This window comes from Petaurus breviceps, unplaced genomic scaffold, assembly GCF_028583685.1.
Source record: "Petaurus breviceps papuanus isolate PSGF00001 unplaced genomic scaffold, PetGlider_PUasm1.0 118, whole genome shotgun sequence".
Classification (NCBI taxonomy): domain Eukaryota; kingdom Metazoa; phylum Chordata; class Mammalia; order Diprotodontia; family Petauridae; genus Petaurus; species Petaurus breviceps.
The window spans coordinates 20693213-20709830 of NW_027185616.1; the positions used below are offsets into that span (position 1 = coordinate 20693213).

At 39.9% G+C, this 16618-nt stretch overlaps 1 long non-coding RNA gene across 1 annotated transcript in view; it reads left to right on the plus strand.

Moving 5' to 3' along the window:
* LOC138161421 (uncharacterized) overlaps window positions 1-6395 on the plus strand; it is a 20462-nt gene extending 14067 nt beyond the window's left edge. The window contains exon 3 of the long non-coding RNA XR_011168350.1: window positions 6066-6395. This is a non-coding gene — a long non-coding RNA (uncharacterized lncRNA). The remainder of the gene's footprint in view (window positions 1-6065) is intronic.
* The last annotated feature ends 10223 nt before the right edge of the window (window positions 6396-16618 follow it).

Sequence of the window (16618 nt, forward strand, 5' to 3'; positions counted from 1 at the left end):
AGAAATAGGAGCAATGGAAAGCCAGTGATAATAAAAGGGATGTGCATGATCTATCATCATAATAACCGAATGTCCCTTCTTCTAGCAATAAATGAACTGCCAGATTCAGTCCTTTTTTTTTTTTGCTTTTTGGAGGGCAATTGAGGTTAAGTAATGTGCCCAAGGTTACACGGCTAGTTTTTTCTTTTGTGTGGGTGTTAAGTGTCTGAGGCCGGAACCGAACTGGGGTCCTCCTGACTCCGGGCTGCTGCTCTACTCACTGCGCCACCTGGCCGCCTTGATTGAGTCCTTTTTTGATGGTCAAACTTCTGACACAGTAAACCAAGCAATTATCCCTTAGATTTCATGTCAAGGGTCATCAAGGCAAGGAGGCCACGTGCCTCTAACGTGCGGCCCTATTACCAGCACTATCTCAGTTTGGGTTGGAGGTTGGGGGGAAAGATGAGGCACTCGGAAGGCATTGAACGCTGCACACAGGAGGCTTCCTTTTGCCCTAACCCAGCAAGATAAGGACACACAGTGGCACTCACCTTCCGTGGCAGCTCATCAGTATATAACAATCCCGTGGCCTTATGCACTCATCAATCTGAGAGGCCTAGACTCTGGAAACTTGTATACTTCATTGGTAAGCTGAAGCCAATCTGGTCCCTGGGCAGCTTGGTCCTGAGCCTATCCCCTGTTGGCTGAGGGGTAGGGTGAGGGGAAGGAAGCTTGATCATTAAAGCTGAGGCCAATTAGTTGGGGGATGGGAAGGGGGAGGAGGGGGAAAGGGAGGGAGGAGGGGGGGAAGGGGTGTAGGGGTGGGTGAGAGGGGGAAAGGGAGAGAGGAGGAGGGATGCGGGGGGATGAGGGGGTACGGGGAGGGGATGAGGGGGAGGGGAGGAGTTGAAGAAGGGCATACATTTGTCCTATCACATCCTATATATTACCTTGTTCATACAGTTGTTTGTATGTTGTTTACGCTATTACACTGTGAATTCCTTGAGGGCAGGGCCTTGGGTTTTTGAGCTTTCTTTGTATCCTTAGCCCTTAGAACAGTGCCTGGTACCTAGCACGTGTTTAATAAATGCTTGCTAACCTGACTTCAGCCACTAACTACAGGAATGAGAAATAACAATCATGGAAGTATTTGGGTAGGAATGTGTTTGTCTCCTCTCCTAATCTATGGTAAATCTTTTTTCTTTTTGGAGGGCAATTGAAAAAAAATATTTGTTCAGCTGTAAATTTATTTCACTCGCTGAAATATTTTATCAAAATTACTGTTGTGTTGATTAAAAACCCTATTTTAGCCATTTCTGCATTTCATTACAATGAGTATTTTTATTTTTTAAATTAAATCACATTTTTTCCCTCCAAAGAGATTTTTTTTGGAGGGGGGAAGGCAGGGCATTTGGGGTTAGGTGACTTGCCCAAGGACACACAGCTAGTACCTGTTAAGTTTCTGAGCCGGTTTTGAACTCAGGTCCTCCTGACTCCAGGTTGGGTATTCTATTCACTGTGCCATCTGCTGCCCCCGAAATATATTTTATAAACAACTAACATAAAAGTCTTTAGGTACACAGATGAAATATATGCCATTCCTTCCAAATTTTAAGGTGTTTTGTTTTTTCCCAAATAAAAAGAAATCTATGACATTTTCACTATGAAGTAAATGGACAATATCATGTGTGACCATATAATGGTATTTCCTTTGTTCCGCTTCATCATCCAGTCAGTAATTAAAAAAAATTTTTTTTGTAAAACCTCTCTCTAATAAAACATCACTACAAATATTTAAATTCTGATGAACAATGTTTATAGAACAAATTTAATAGAGGATAAAATTGAGAGCTAAATTTGAAGTAATACAAACACCCAAGTTCAATTAAATACCTTTCTCAGCTGTTTTTAATTACTACATAATTTCCGTTTCCTTGGTTCTAGTTGGAAGAGAACATTCAATTTTTTCTCACCTGTAGCATTTTTTTTTTATAAGCAATCGGGGTTAAGTAACTGGCTTAAGGTTACACGGCCAGTTATTTCTGGGTGTGGTGCTGAGTATCTGAGCCCGGATTTGATCCAGGTCATCCCGACACTGGAGCCAGTGCTCTTACTCACTGTGCTACCTGGCCGCCCCAACCTGTAGCATTTTGAATCCAGGGTTTTGTTCACAGATCTGCTAGCTGAAAGTACTGCTGTTACTTGGTCTCTCTCAACTGCTGGCACACCAGTAAAGATTCCTTTGATGGTGTGGACTTCTTTCCCCTGATAGAGCTAAGCTCCCACCAGCAACTCATTTGTCTATGAATAAGAGAGAATTTCATCTGTCTCTTCCACCTAATTTTCCGTTCCTGTGGCAACGCTTTGCTTCCTTTACCTTCTACTGCCAGAAAAAAAAAAAAGCAAAGAAAGATCATGGGTACTTTCACCCACTTAGTCCCTCATTGCCCTATGTTTTTCCAAGCAGGAGAGAATTTCCTTGACAACCCAAATTCCCCACTCCACTAACTCCTTTCTTTCCTTTTCAATGCTTACTTTCTATAGAGAAAAAAAATGGTTTACTTTATTGAATCTAGGTTCCTGAAATTTTTTATATATATATATATATATATATTTTAACTAGAGAGCATTTATTGTATTCTCTACTAAGCTTTGAATTTTGAGGACATAACTAAATTCTGGAAAACCTTCACACAGAAGAGTAAGTATAGTGAACATTATAAGCACATATGAACAGCTGGAAGAACTGTAACCAAGAGTTAACTGACCAAAGAGAAATTTTCAGCTACTTCTTAGCAAAAAAAGAAAAAGAAAGTAGGGAGGGAAGGGGGTTTCAGATTGAACAAGACAAAAATCTCCTAATACATTCAACCTTGGCGAGATTGTAACAAAATGGAAGCAGGACTTCTATAACACAAAGCTCCCACTACAGCACGATATACACACCTGTTTTCCAAGCCCTCCCCCCATTCCCCCAAGGCTGCCACTTGGATTATTTGCCAGCTTGTTGGGCCTGCCAATGGAGAAGCACGTAGATCTTCTCTTTGATCCAATCTTTGTTGTAGGGTTGGTATGTCTGAGTGTCTGCTCGCTACGAAAGGCAGCTAAGATCTGCCAGATCATCAATGAAAGCAAACAACTGATTGAGGTCATGTGGAATGGAGGGACTGTTGGGATTCATTCTCTTCAGATGCTCTTCATACATTTTACAAACTCCTTCCATGCATTCATTCACTGATTCATAATCAGCATAAGTTCGGCCTTCTGGCCTTTTGGTAGATTGTACCAACAACATGGTATGAGACTTCATTTCCAAATGTAAATTGCTTCCTCTGTTACTCAGCCAGTCATGCCTTGTAACATCCTGTTCCGCCACTGCTGCCACCACAGCCACTGCACGTGAGCTGAGCCGCAACCGAAATTTTTTACATTTTAAAAAATTTTGAGTTCCAAATGCTCTCCCTTCCACCCTGTGCCCTGAGACAGCAAGAAATTTGATATAGCTCATGTATATACAATAATGCAAAACATTTCCATATTGATCATGTCATGAAAGAAAATAAAGACCAAAACTCCCCAAAAAACTGAAAAATAGTATACTTTAATCTGCTTTCAGACTCTATCAGTTCTTTCTCTGGATGTGGATAGCATTTTTCATCATGATTCTTTTCAAATTGTCTTGGATCATTGTATTGCTGAGAAATGCTAAATCTTCCATAGTTCCTCATCATCCAATATTGCTGTTACTGTGTACGATATTCTCCCAGTTCTGCTCACTTCACTCTGTATCAGTTCATGTAAGTCTTTCCAGATTTTAACAGAACCATTTTTAAACAAAGATTCACAGTGGTTTTCTTACAAAATATAAGGTCACCTTAACATAGTCCTGTACATATAATAGTCTTTTCTTATTTCAAGGATCCATTGTTCTTTTAGTTGAACTACAATGGAATTGGAATGGAAAGTCAGAAAGACCTAGGTTCAAGTCTTGCTTCTCAAATATACAGGCTTTGCGACCCAGGGCAAATCACTTTAACCTCTTAGTGTTCTAGGCACCTCTCTATGACCATAAGTTGCAGAGAAGGTACCAACCTGCTTTGGTGAAAGGAGTTTTTTCATCTGGGAGTTCCCCATACCAATGAAATGACATTCAGTCCCTGGTGATATTCCTATGATTTCATTGGTGGTTGATTCTTTCTATGGACAAATATTGCAATCTCTCTATGGTTTGATAGATGCTCTTCTAGAGTTGTGGTTAAAAAAGTTTGTTAGCCTCCAGCCAACCATGGTGGTGATCAGCTTCATCAAACTTAGCTAGAGACTAATTCTCAGATTTAAGACACACAGTCCCGCCACTTGATCTGCCACTTTAAGGCATTGGACCTTGGTAGGTCTTGTCAGAGTTTGTCCTCCACCGACATAACCTTCAAGAACCCAAAGGACACTTGCATAATGAGGAGGACTTTAGTGAAGGAGGCCCATGTAGGCACTCAAAAGATCATCTCTTTAGACTTGGAAGGAACCAGTGCTCAAACAACTTCATTTTATGTATGAGGTAACCAAGGTTTAGAGAGGTTTAGGGATTTGCCCAAAGTCGAACAGGGAGTAAATAGCAGAATTGGGATTCAAATTGCTTTTCTTACTCCCAATCCAACACTCTTTACACTGTGAAATAAATAATTGTTCAACAGTCATTTATTAACCAAGGACCTGTATTGGGCTGTGGAGATATCAAGACAAGAATAAAAAAGTCCCTGTCCTCAAGGAGCATACATTCTACTGGGGGGATATGACATGTTGTTGCAGCAAGCACCCCAGTGTCCCCAGGGTGCCTGCTCACACAGGTTCTTGGATCTGCTTTGTTAAAGGAAAGCAACTCAAAATGGGTTAACAAGCTTACTTTAATCAGTCAGACATATATAGTTTACCTTGTTAAGGAGAAAAGGTCAGCACCCTGAACCTCAAAGTATACAGGCATAATCATCAAGACAGAAACATCAAGTAGACAGATTTCCAAACTGTCCAACCATTACATCCACACCCAGTCAACATCTGGGTTTCCACATTCTGGGTTTTTCAAAGCCGGGGGACTCTCAACAACGGCTTCCCAGAATTCAGATCAAATCACAGAACACTTCTCAAAGTGAGTCCCAAAACAAAGCTACACATCAGGGCTTATATAGCCTTCTCCTGGCTCAGAGAATGTAACAACCTTATTGACTCACTGGCCAATCAAGAAGTATCTACTGAAAAACAAGCCTCCCACCCCAGGCTTCAGGTGCACATTAGCCTAGGGGCAGGGAAGATCTTCAAAATTTACATTCTTATTACACATGTACAAAGAAAAGTACACCCAATCAGTGTGAATAATGGATCCCCTGAAGTGGTTGCAGTATTTGAATCTGTACTGCATATTTCCATTAGGCTGGAACAAGATGACTCTGAGTAGGTTGAATTTGAATATTTGTGGCCATTTCAGAGAATTCATTATTCACACTAATCAGAACCGAGCTATAAATTAAAATAATATACAAAGTGATCTTAAGAGGAAAAGAGAACTAAAAACTGAAGGGAATCAGCAAAAGCCTATATAGGAAGTAGTACTTGAATTGTGTGATTTGAAAAAAAGAAAAGTGGTTGGAAATTGAAGGAATATCATCAATTCAGAAATGGCTGAATAAGTCATGGCATATGGTTGTGATGGAATACTACTGCTGTAAGAAACAAGCAGGTTAGCTTTAGAAAAACATGGGAAGACTTGCATGAAATAACAAAGAGTGAAGTGAGCAGACCCAAAGGAACATTGTTCTGCAGTAACAGAAATATTGTTTGAAGAGTAACCGTGAATGCCTAAGCTCTCTTGAGTAATATGAATATTTAAATCAATTACAAAGGACTTATGAAGGAAGATGCTATCTACCTCCAGAGAAAGAATTGATATACAGAAGTATCTATTTTATGGTTTCATATATATATCTGTGTCAAATGTTGGCCTTCTCCAGTGAGGGTTTGGGCGGGATGGGAGGAGAGATTGTCGAAACAGCTCAGAATGCAAAATGTAACCAATAAATATTTTTTTTTTAAAGAAAGGTAGTCTCTGACAACTGACTTTGATAGACTGGACTCTTCTCATCATCATCTCATGATGGAAAGGATATCCACATCTAGAGAGAGAACTACAGAGTCTGAATGCAGATTGAAGCAAACGACTTGCTCTCTCTCCTTGTTTTGCTTCATTCCTTCTTTCTCATTGTTCACTCCATCGGTTACTACCCTTCTTTACAACTTGACTAATGTTTAATGTGAAGGTATTTGTAGAACCTATATTGGATTGCATGCCGCCATGGGGAGGGGAGGGGGAAAGGGGGGAGTAGAGAGAGGGAGAGAGAAAATTTGGATCTCGAGCGATTGTGGTACTGAATGTTGTAAACTAAAAGGAAATAAATAAAAATAAAATTTTAAAAACTCTTGAAAAAAAGAAAGGTAGGAATTTTAAGTGACAATTTACTTTTTAATCAATCAATTAATTGAACACCTCTTATGTTCAAGGCATTGGGCTAGGTCCTGGGGGGAGTACAAAAAGTACAAAATGTGGCCTCTGCCGTCAGAAAGTTAGTAATCTAGTAGGGAAGAAAATTATATACATGCAAAAACAGATTACTAGTAATAAAAGCTAAATTTTATACTGTATATATCTTGTGTGTGCAAAGTTGTTTGCATGTTGCCTCCTCTGTTGGACTGTAACTTCCTTGAGGGCAAGATCTATCTTTTACCATTCTTCATATCCCCAGTACTTTGTACAGTGCTTGGCATATAGCAGATACTTAATAAATGCTCTTTGATTTACTAAGACAGTACATCCTAAAGGAATTTAGAGGTAATAGAAATTACAGTGGAAAGGCTGGCCAGGGAACAGAGGAGATAGGACCTGAACTGGCATTGAAATGGTAGGAATTAAGATAAATAGAAGGATTGAAGAAAGGTCCAAATGAGAGGAGGGATGAAGGCAGGACAGTGCAAAGAAAGTTAATGTTGTGAGAGTTAAGTACTGGGAAGTTTAATTGAGGCCAGATTATGGAGACCGTCAAATCCCAGGCTGAGAAATTTGAGCCTTATTATGAAGGCAATGGGAATCCATTGAAGGGGGCTTACTTAATCATTTTAATTTCTTCTTGCCATCTCATGCAAAGCAATATCCATTTCCCTCGGCATTCTGGTAAGGTTTGAACTTATCTTACTTTGTTTTCAGAGGCAAACAGATGGCAAAAGTGGTCCAAAACACGTATTGCTGTGACGTGGAATATTCCTCAAACATTTGAGAGCCACTTGAGCTTTTAAAGGATGAATAATAGTCAGAACTTACTTTACTGCATATTTTGCCACAAGGTTCTCAATAAGTTTCAAAGCTTGGTTGGTATTGTTGATTTTTGTTTTTGAGTAGGCCTGTAATTTCACTGGCATGGGGAATTTCCCCTAAGTAATCTTCGTCTCCCCAAGCACCTGCTCCATAACTTGTAGTTAAGTTGCCCTTGCAGCTAAGTGTTGAGGCAGGTCTTCCTCCTTCCAAGGTCAAACCTTGATCTACTCCACCAGAATACTGTTTTCCTTGTTTGACCTGCAGACCAATTAACTTTATTACTGCTTGGCCCTCAATGATGGCTTTTAGAACTTTTGATTGTGATTGTCCCAGAAGTGGATGATGTTTGTACCCTTTTCTATCAAAACTGCCCCCAAAAATGGGAGTTTTAAAAGCTAGCATTTTGCAGACTCCAGCATCTTTTTGGTGAAATACAGCCCTTGACTTTTAGCTCTGATTGGAGTATTTTGGAGGATTAAACAGGAGTCAGGTTTAGCTCTTCAGCTCTCTTCCCAAATTACAACCCTGAACCATGAGAGATGTAATTAAAGTTGCCACCCATCCATTTTTTTTCACATTTGGCTTCACACAACAATGCTCCTAAACAGTGGAAAAACAAGGAGCAGAGGGAAACTGACTCAAAGTTCAGAGCTCTGATCTAGTTACTTTGTTGTTGTTTAGTCCTGTCCACCTGTTCAGTCCAGACTCTTCAAGACTTCACTTGGAGTTTTCTTGGCAGAAATATTAGAGTGGTTTGCTATTTCCTTCTCCAGCTTATTTTACAGATGAGGAAAACAGGGTTAAGTGACTTGCCCAAGGTCACACAGTAAGTGTCTGAAGTTAAATTTGAATTCAGGTCTTTCTGACTCTAGGACTATATCAACTGCTCTACTCAGCTACCCCATAGTTACTTTGAATCTTGCCAGCAATGACTAAGAGGGACACTCCCCCGTGATTGTCACAGGACAATCTATTTCCTTTACATTTATAGAGATGGACAATGGAGGCATCCTTGAATTCCTGAGGGATAACTTCCTCTTGCCATATAACCTGGAAAATTTCAATCAGCTTTTGTGCCAGCAATGGACCCTCTCACCTGGCAAGTCTCAGTTGGAATAGAATCAGCACCAGGTGCTTTCTCGCATAAAAGGCACCTGTTGGCATTCAGAACCTCTTCTTCAGCTGGAACTTCAACCTGAGGTAAATGGTCAATGGCTTCAGCATTGATTAATGATGGTCTGTGGAGAACACTATGGAAGTGTCCAGCCCATCTCTCTAGGATCACATCCTTAATAGGCTGATCCTTCACCTGGAAAATGGTCATCCACCTGAGAACCAGCGTGGCTTCAGAAAGGACCAAGGAACAGTTGATATGGTGTTTGTTGAGGAATGCCAGGAGCAGAATAGAGGTCTGTACACATTTGTAGATCTGACCAAGGCCTTTGATACTGTCAACCATGAGTGCTTATGGAAAATTATGTCAAAGTTTGGTGGCCCAGAGAAGTTCATCAGCATTGTACATCAATTTTGTGACTGCATGCTTGACCAGGTTCTGGATAATGGACAATGCTCTCATTCTTTCCCATTCACCAATGGAATGAAACAAGGATGTGTGTTTGCTCCCATGCTTTTAGCATGATGTTTTCAGTCTTGTTGTCAAATGCCTTCAATGAGGTTAAACATGGCATCAAGGTCAGCTACCACACTGATGGTAAATTCTTCAACTTGAAAAAGCTATAAGCTAAGAACAAAATGGAGGGAGTGTTGGTGCATGATTTTCTGTTTGCAGAGGATTGTGCACTCAATGTAGCCTCTGTAGCTGATATGTGACAAAATATGGATTGATTGGGGGTGGCTAGGTGGCGCAGTGAATAAAGCACCAGCCCTGAAGTCAGGAGGACCTGAGTTCAAATCCAGCCTCAGACACTTAACACACAAAAAAAACCTAGCTATGTGACCTTGGGCAAGTCACTTAACTCCAATTTCCCTACCTTCTCCCCTCCAAAAAAAAAGTATGGATTGATTCTCTGCTGCTTTAGCTATTTTGTCCTAACAATTAATACCAAGAAAACACAGGTGCTCCATCAGCCACCACTGCATCATTCATATGTGAAACCATTGGTTACAGCAAATACAGAAGTTCTGAATGCTGTGGATAAGTTCATTTACCTTGGTAGTGTACTTTCCAGGTATACACACATTGATAATGAAGTGGACACATATATTGCCAGAGCTAGTTCAGTATTTGGAAGACTGAAGGAAAGTGTGGGAGAGAAGAGGTATTAGACTGACTACCAAGCTGAAGGTCTACAGAGCTACAGAGCCACTCTGTTGACCTATGTAGCAGCAAGCATCCCAGCGTCCCAGGGTGGCTGCCAACACAGGTTCTCAGATCTGCTTTTCTAAAGGAAAGCAACTCAAAATGGGGTAACAATCTTGCTTTAATCAATCAAACATATCATTTACCTAGTTCAGGGGAAAAAGGTCAGCACCCCGAACTTCAGAGGATACAGACAGAAACATTTCAAGCAGACAGGCCTCCAACTGTCCAACCATTACATGCATACCAAATCACAGGTACCAGAGAGGGAAGCATCAACATCTGGGTTTTTCAAAGCCGGGGGGCTCTCAATGTCTGCCCAGAGTCTCTTCTGGTCAAATCACACAACACTTCTCAAAGTGAGCCCCAAAACAAAGTCTAGCATCAGGGCTTATATAGCCTTCTCCTGGGTCAGAGAATATAACAACCCTCTTGACCCACTACCCAATCACAAAGTACCAAAGTGTGGGTGTTTCTGAAAAACAAGCCTCCCCATCACAGGCTCCAGGTGCACTTAACCTAGGGGCAGGGAAGGTCTTAAAAATTTACATTCCTGTAACAACCTCTTTATTGTATGCCTGTGAAACCTGGACAGTCAACCAGCACCATACCAGGAAACTGAATCGCTTCCATTTGGGTTATTTTAGGAAGATTCTGAAGATCATCTGATGGGAAAAGATACCAGACACTGAGGTCCCTTCTTGAACTAAACTGCCAAGCATCCAAACTCTGCTTCAGAGAATGCAACTCTGATGGGCTAGCCACATTGTTCAAATGGAAAATGTACACCTGCCAAAAAGATTATTTTATGGAGAACTCACACAGAGTGACCACACACGGTGGTCAGAAGAAGCAATGCAAGGACACTCTCAAGGTCTCTCTTAAGAACTTTGGAATTGATTGTGTGATATGAGAGACACTGCTACAGGACCACTCATCACGGCATGCTCACGTAAGCGAGGGTGCTGTGCTCTATGAGCATGGCATGCTCACGTAAGCGAGGGTGCTGTGCTCTATGAGCAAAGCAGAACTGAAATCGCTCAAAAGAAATGCAAGATGCACACATTTAAAGAATCCACCCAGAATGTTCACACAGACTATTTGTCAACCTGTGGTAGAACAAACACCCTGACCTTATATTGGTCTGACCAGCCACAGTTAGACACACAGGAACTTGACTCTAGCATAATGATGTCATCTTGGTCTTCTTTGAGAATGAAAGACAACACCCAACCAATCAACCAGTTAGTTACTTTAGGACCCATCAATTTAACTTCTATATCTTAATTTCCTTAACAAGTAAAACTAAATGAAATACTTTGATATTTCTGTGCCAAAAAATGCCACTTTGGCACTTGGGTACTTCAAAATGAGGCACAATAAAAACAATTTCAGTGCAGATATTTAACATAAAAATAGAATGAGGGGATTGAACTAGAATCGGGTTCCCCATCCCTGGATGATGATAACATCCTGTGAGAGTGCCTTGAAGTCAGCTTCAACAGCTTATGAGGGACAGTTGTTAAATTTATACTTTAGATCAGGGCTTGATTGATAGTCTCCTTGATTGTCCAGACTAAGAAAATGATGGAGAAAACATTAATAATGTAGACTAAATTTAAAAAACATTTCATGTGCATTTTTTCTGGAGAGCAGATTGTTAAACATCTATTTGTTTATTGCTGGTTTAAATCCTGCTTTGCCACCTGTTTGACTTTGCCCAAGTCACATAGAATCAAAGATAGTTGAGTGGGAAATTGTCTTATTCAATCCCTTCATTTTGTAATGGCCTCTGTTTTCCTATTTGCAGAATGACAGGGTTGATCTGGCTTATTTTTAAGGTTTCTTACAGCTCTAAATTGTGACTGTGATCTTTCAAGGTGTCTTTGGGTCCGATTATGCTCTGGGAATTTTTGTTTTGTTTTAATGGCGGGGGAGGGGGACAAGGGGAGGATTAATGTTCTCAGCACAAATAGTAAACCTTAGCATAGTGAGGTAGGTTACAGTGCCCCCACTGTAATACCACACTTTCTCAATTTCCTCTTCTGCAAAATGAAGGGATTGAACAAGACAATTTTCCAGGTCAAATATCTTTTTTTTAAAAGCAATCGGGGTTAAGTAACTTGCTCAAGGTTACACGGCCAGTTATTTCTGGGTGTGGTGCTGAGTGTCTGAGCCCGGATTCGATCCCCAGGTCATCCTGACACTGGAGCTGGTGCTCTTACTTGCTGAGCTATCTGGCCACCCCAGGTCAAATATCTTTGATTTTATGATTCTGTAACTGGAAAAGCAAAGCAGCATGTCAATATATGCAGTGATTCCCATGTTCAAGACAAGTTGTTAACCACTACAGGAATTTAGAGAGTCCAAAAAGGACATAGTCCTTGTGTTTCAGGGGCTTTAAAGAGGAGGAAGCTAGGTGGTGCATGCAATATGGGGTCTGAAGTCATGAAGACTTATCTTCCTGAGTTCAAATCTGACTTCAGACACTTACTAGTAGTTTGACCTGAGGCAAACCCTATTTGCCTGTTTGCCTCAGTTTCCTCATTTGTAAAATGAGCTGGAGAAGGAGATGGCAAACCACTCCAGTATCTTTGCCAAGAAAACTCCAAACAGGCTCAAGAACAGCTGAACACAACTGAAAATGACTGAACTTAAACACGAATTTAAAGAGAGGGAACAATACAGTCTAATATCCTTAAAGCAGAGGATCTGGGTTTGAATCTTGGTTCTGTCAATTAATTCCTCTGTGACCTTTAATGAGGTTGTCTAGCAGAGTGAAAAAAGTCCTAGATTTGGAGTCAAAAGACCTGGGTCATTATCCTGACTCTGCCATTTAATATCTGTGTGATATTGAGCAAGTCACCTGGGTCTAAGTTTCTTCAATTATGAAATGGGGGAAGGTTGAACTAGATGGCCTTGAAGGACCCTGCCATGTCTAAATCTTTGATCTGAAGTTATTTAAACACTTTGATCCTTGGTTTCCTCATCTGAGAAATGACAGCTTTCATAGATCATCTAGTCCAACCCCTTTATTTTCAGATGAGGAAACTAAGGTCCAGAGAAGTAAACTTTCCAGAAATCAAATAGGTAGTAAAATCTCAGGTCTAGAATTCAGTTAGGCCCCCTAATTCCAAATTCTAAGCTTAGCACTCTTCCCATTGTCCCACAGCTAGGCTATGTGACTTTTAGAGTCCATTCCACGTCTACAGCTCTGATCCTACGATTCTAGCAAGTGCATATAGATGTATATCTAGGTATTTATTTAAACAGCTCATGTTTACATGTATAAACCTACAGATACATAACTAGTTGGGTTTAGTTGAGCAAAGGAGTTATTTAAATCATTGATGACGTATTAGTATTGTTTTATCTGATAAGGATAGTGGAACCACCATAGTTGGACTTTAATATCACAGTCCTGAATCTACATAAAGATAGAAAATGCACTAAAGAGAACAAAGATATGAAAAGCAGACATTATCAGATAAAGAATACATCGAAGAGATCCAGGTTGGAAGCAACAGAATTGTAAGGGACTTAAAGGACTGATCTATACTTTTTTTTTTCAAAGACAAGATGTCAAATGCATGCAAAAAATCTTGAACCTTATTAACACCAAAAAAGAGAATGGAGACAATAATAATATCTACTGACCTATATACCTACACTTCCATCTATAATTTTTTTAATGAATTTTCTATATTTGGATGGAGAGAATCATTAATGAAAGTATTTATAGGGAACAACCAGCTTTCACAAGTGATATTCAGCAATGGACCATATGTCACAATTAATCAAAAGATGTAGAGATCCATGCTTCTCTCTTTTTTTTTTTTTGGTTAGCTACCAAAAAATTGATTCAGTAAAATAAAATGCCACCCTTCAATCTTTTGTACAAGATTTAAAAATCATTCAAGATTCCCTGAAAAATAGAAAAAGGAGAAATGAACAGGTTCATCGACCAAGTTCTGATCATAAACATTACGTAAAGCACAAAACAAGAAGATGTATGCTCACCAAAGCAGTCTGACACTGTGATGGAGATCTGATGAAGAATCCAAGTTGTGGATGGATTCTCCAAAGATTAAGAGTTCCTCCAGAAGCTCCTGTTTCTGGAAGACATTGTGCTGATTTGGTCAAGCCCTAAACACAGCAGAGCCTCCTAGAAAAGACCTGTAATGACTCAAAGGAGTTTGACCTAATCATCTGCACAGGAAAAAATCAAATAGATGAAGAATGTTTGTTGCCTAAGTTTCAACATATAATGAACAATCGATGGAGTTTTTTCCATTAGGATATAAACTTGGGACAAATAGTACAGATGGACAAAGCATTAGCCTCAGAGTTAAAAGGACAGTGAGTCATTTTTTGAGAAATTGCAAACTCTATTAATGACATCAAACTTCTGTGAAAGCAAAGTCCCATCTTTTTAATGACAGTATCCTATTGTTGATATATAGTAACAAGGCACAAACTACAACATTATTTTTAGGGGAGTTTGATGTTGACGCAACTGAGGTTAAGTGACTTGCCCAAGGTCACACAACTAGTAAGTGTATCAAGTATCTGAGGCCGGCTTTGAACTCAGGTCCTCCTGATTCTGGGGACAGTGTCTGTGGGACATTCACTGTGCCACCTAGCTGCCTCAACACCTAAAATTCTTTGCTTACATTGGTAAGTGGATGCCTAAAAGGTGAGCATACAAATAACATTTTTTTTTTGCATTCAAATTAGGCAGTTCTAACTTTCCACTTTAAAAACCATTGCAATTTCTGTATATGCCATGTTTTACCTCCACTCCCAATGATAGCAAATAAAAGTAGTTAAGCAGAGATTGCAGTTCAAATGTTTCAATATGACAATGTATGCAACCTCCTACTCTTGAAGTTACCACATCTATGCCTTGAGGAGGAAAATGTTTCCTTATCTGTTCTCCAGAACTTAAAGTAATGAAATTTGCCTTCCACAAGAGCCTGGGCATACAAGCTTTTGACCTGGATACTGCTAGGTACACATTAGACATAAAGACTATATTGCTTGAATTGCTTATGGATATGTGTAATAGTAATGGAATTTAAAGATCCCCCTGTATTGGCTTGGTTTTTGGATTGATTGTGTTAAAACCCAGAGCTTGGGGCGGCCAGGAGGAATAATAACATATTATTATAAAATAACTTTACTTTATTATAAGCCATGGAATAATAACAATGGCTGATATTTCTAGAGTTAGTTTTAAGATTTGTGAAGTGTCTTTATAAACGAAATTTGGGTGTATAATCTCATTTAATTTTGCATGTCTGAGATTAGAGATCCATTGAATTACTGAGTTATTCATTCATCTCTTTGCTTGTTTGGTCTTCTCTCATCAAAGATGGTTGTACAGCAGCTACTTTAAGTCTGGTCTCACAGCTGATTGGCAGAAAAGTTTTGTCCTGTTCTATTTCTGACCTCAGCTGGTCAGAAAGATGATCTCTGCTTAGGCAGATTGGTGCCTCCCTCCCCCAGGTTCTGATGCCATATTGATACTAGTCCTAATTAGGAGGGATATCCCATCTGCTTTAGTCCTACTGAAGCTCAGAATTTCCAGGCTCAAGTGATTCACCAGCTTCAGCTTCCCTAGTAGCAGGGATTATAGGTATGCTACTGAACGTAGCCTGAGTTATTCTATATTTCTATAAATTTAAGTCTTCATTTCCAAGAGTAGTTTGTAAAGGAAATGTCTTCTCAAAATTAAATATATAAAATATAAATATAGCAAATAAAGCAAAAAAATAATTAATGTATACTTTAGAAATTCTACAATTTTCTATGCAAACTCGGCAGTAAGTATGCCATATATTTACAGTCACAAATTATGATGAGGTCAATACAATATCTGGTCATACTTAAACCATAAAAGAAAATGACAGTTTTATATGAGAAGCAGTTTCAGGTAGTGGAACCAGTTGGAGGATTGGAGGCAGGTAGATATATGGGCTCAAATTTTGGCTCTGATACTTATGCTTATTAATTGTGTGTCGGGGCAAGTCAAATTACTTAACCTCTCTGGCTTCAGGCTAATCTGTAAAATGAGAGGGTTTCACTAGGTGACCTCTAAAGTCCCTTTCAGCTTTAAAGCCTAGGAATTCATTAAACAGGAGGACAGATAATATCCCCCATCCCAAGATTATCTGCCTTAACACCCAATGTGACTTAATTGCAAAATTACTTTGCCTTGGCTTTCATCCACCATAAAATCTCGTTAAAATCACCTTAGATTTAGCAGCATTTTCGGAGCATTAAAGTTTCCCCTCATTGTATGTTATTGGGGTAAACCATTTACCAAGGGCAAGTCATATTTAAAAGCAAATGGGAAGGCATCTGGCAAATATTCAAATGAACTCAAGTGCACAGATTGGAATTTCATTTGTTTTGGTTTTTCCTGGGAAGTTTGAGAATTTTTCTGGAATCTACCAAGGAATGATTAATTTAGAGTAAGGGGGTGTTTGGGGAAGTAGATGGATGTATCATTCATTATGCGCCCATTCCCTCCAGACATGAGGAAATTCCTTTCTTGGTATTGACTGCTGAGAGGTGGGGAACAGACAAATATAAAAACCTGTATCTCTGGTCTCTCTCAAATACCTGGATGGGATGGACCTATGCTTTGATTTTTTCCCATCATGAGTAATGGGAGTTGTTCCCAAAGAATTTCTCTGTGGAACATCTCATTTCAAGATTTTCCTCCTTGCAACCCCTCCTGGGCAACTCAGCACTACAGTGTCAGCATCCTGAAGTCCTGAGCCAAAGGCTGGGTGTGGGAATTGAACTCGCGACCTCCCTTCCGGGAGGTAAGCGATAAACTCACTCAACCCTTTATTTCTTGATGCTTTGTAGCTATTTTGGTGGCCGGCTGGTCCTTGGAACAACTGTTTGCTCCCATCTGGCTGCCCCCGGGCCCTCTCTGTCTTTTCTCGTTT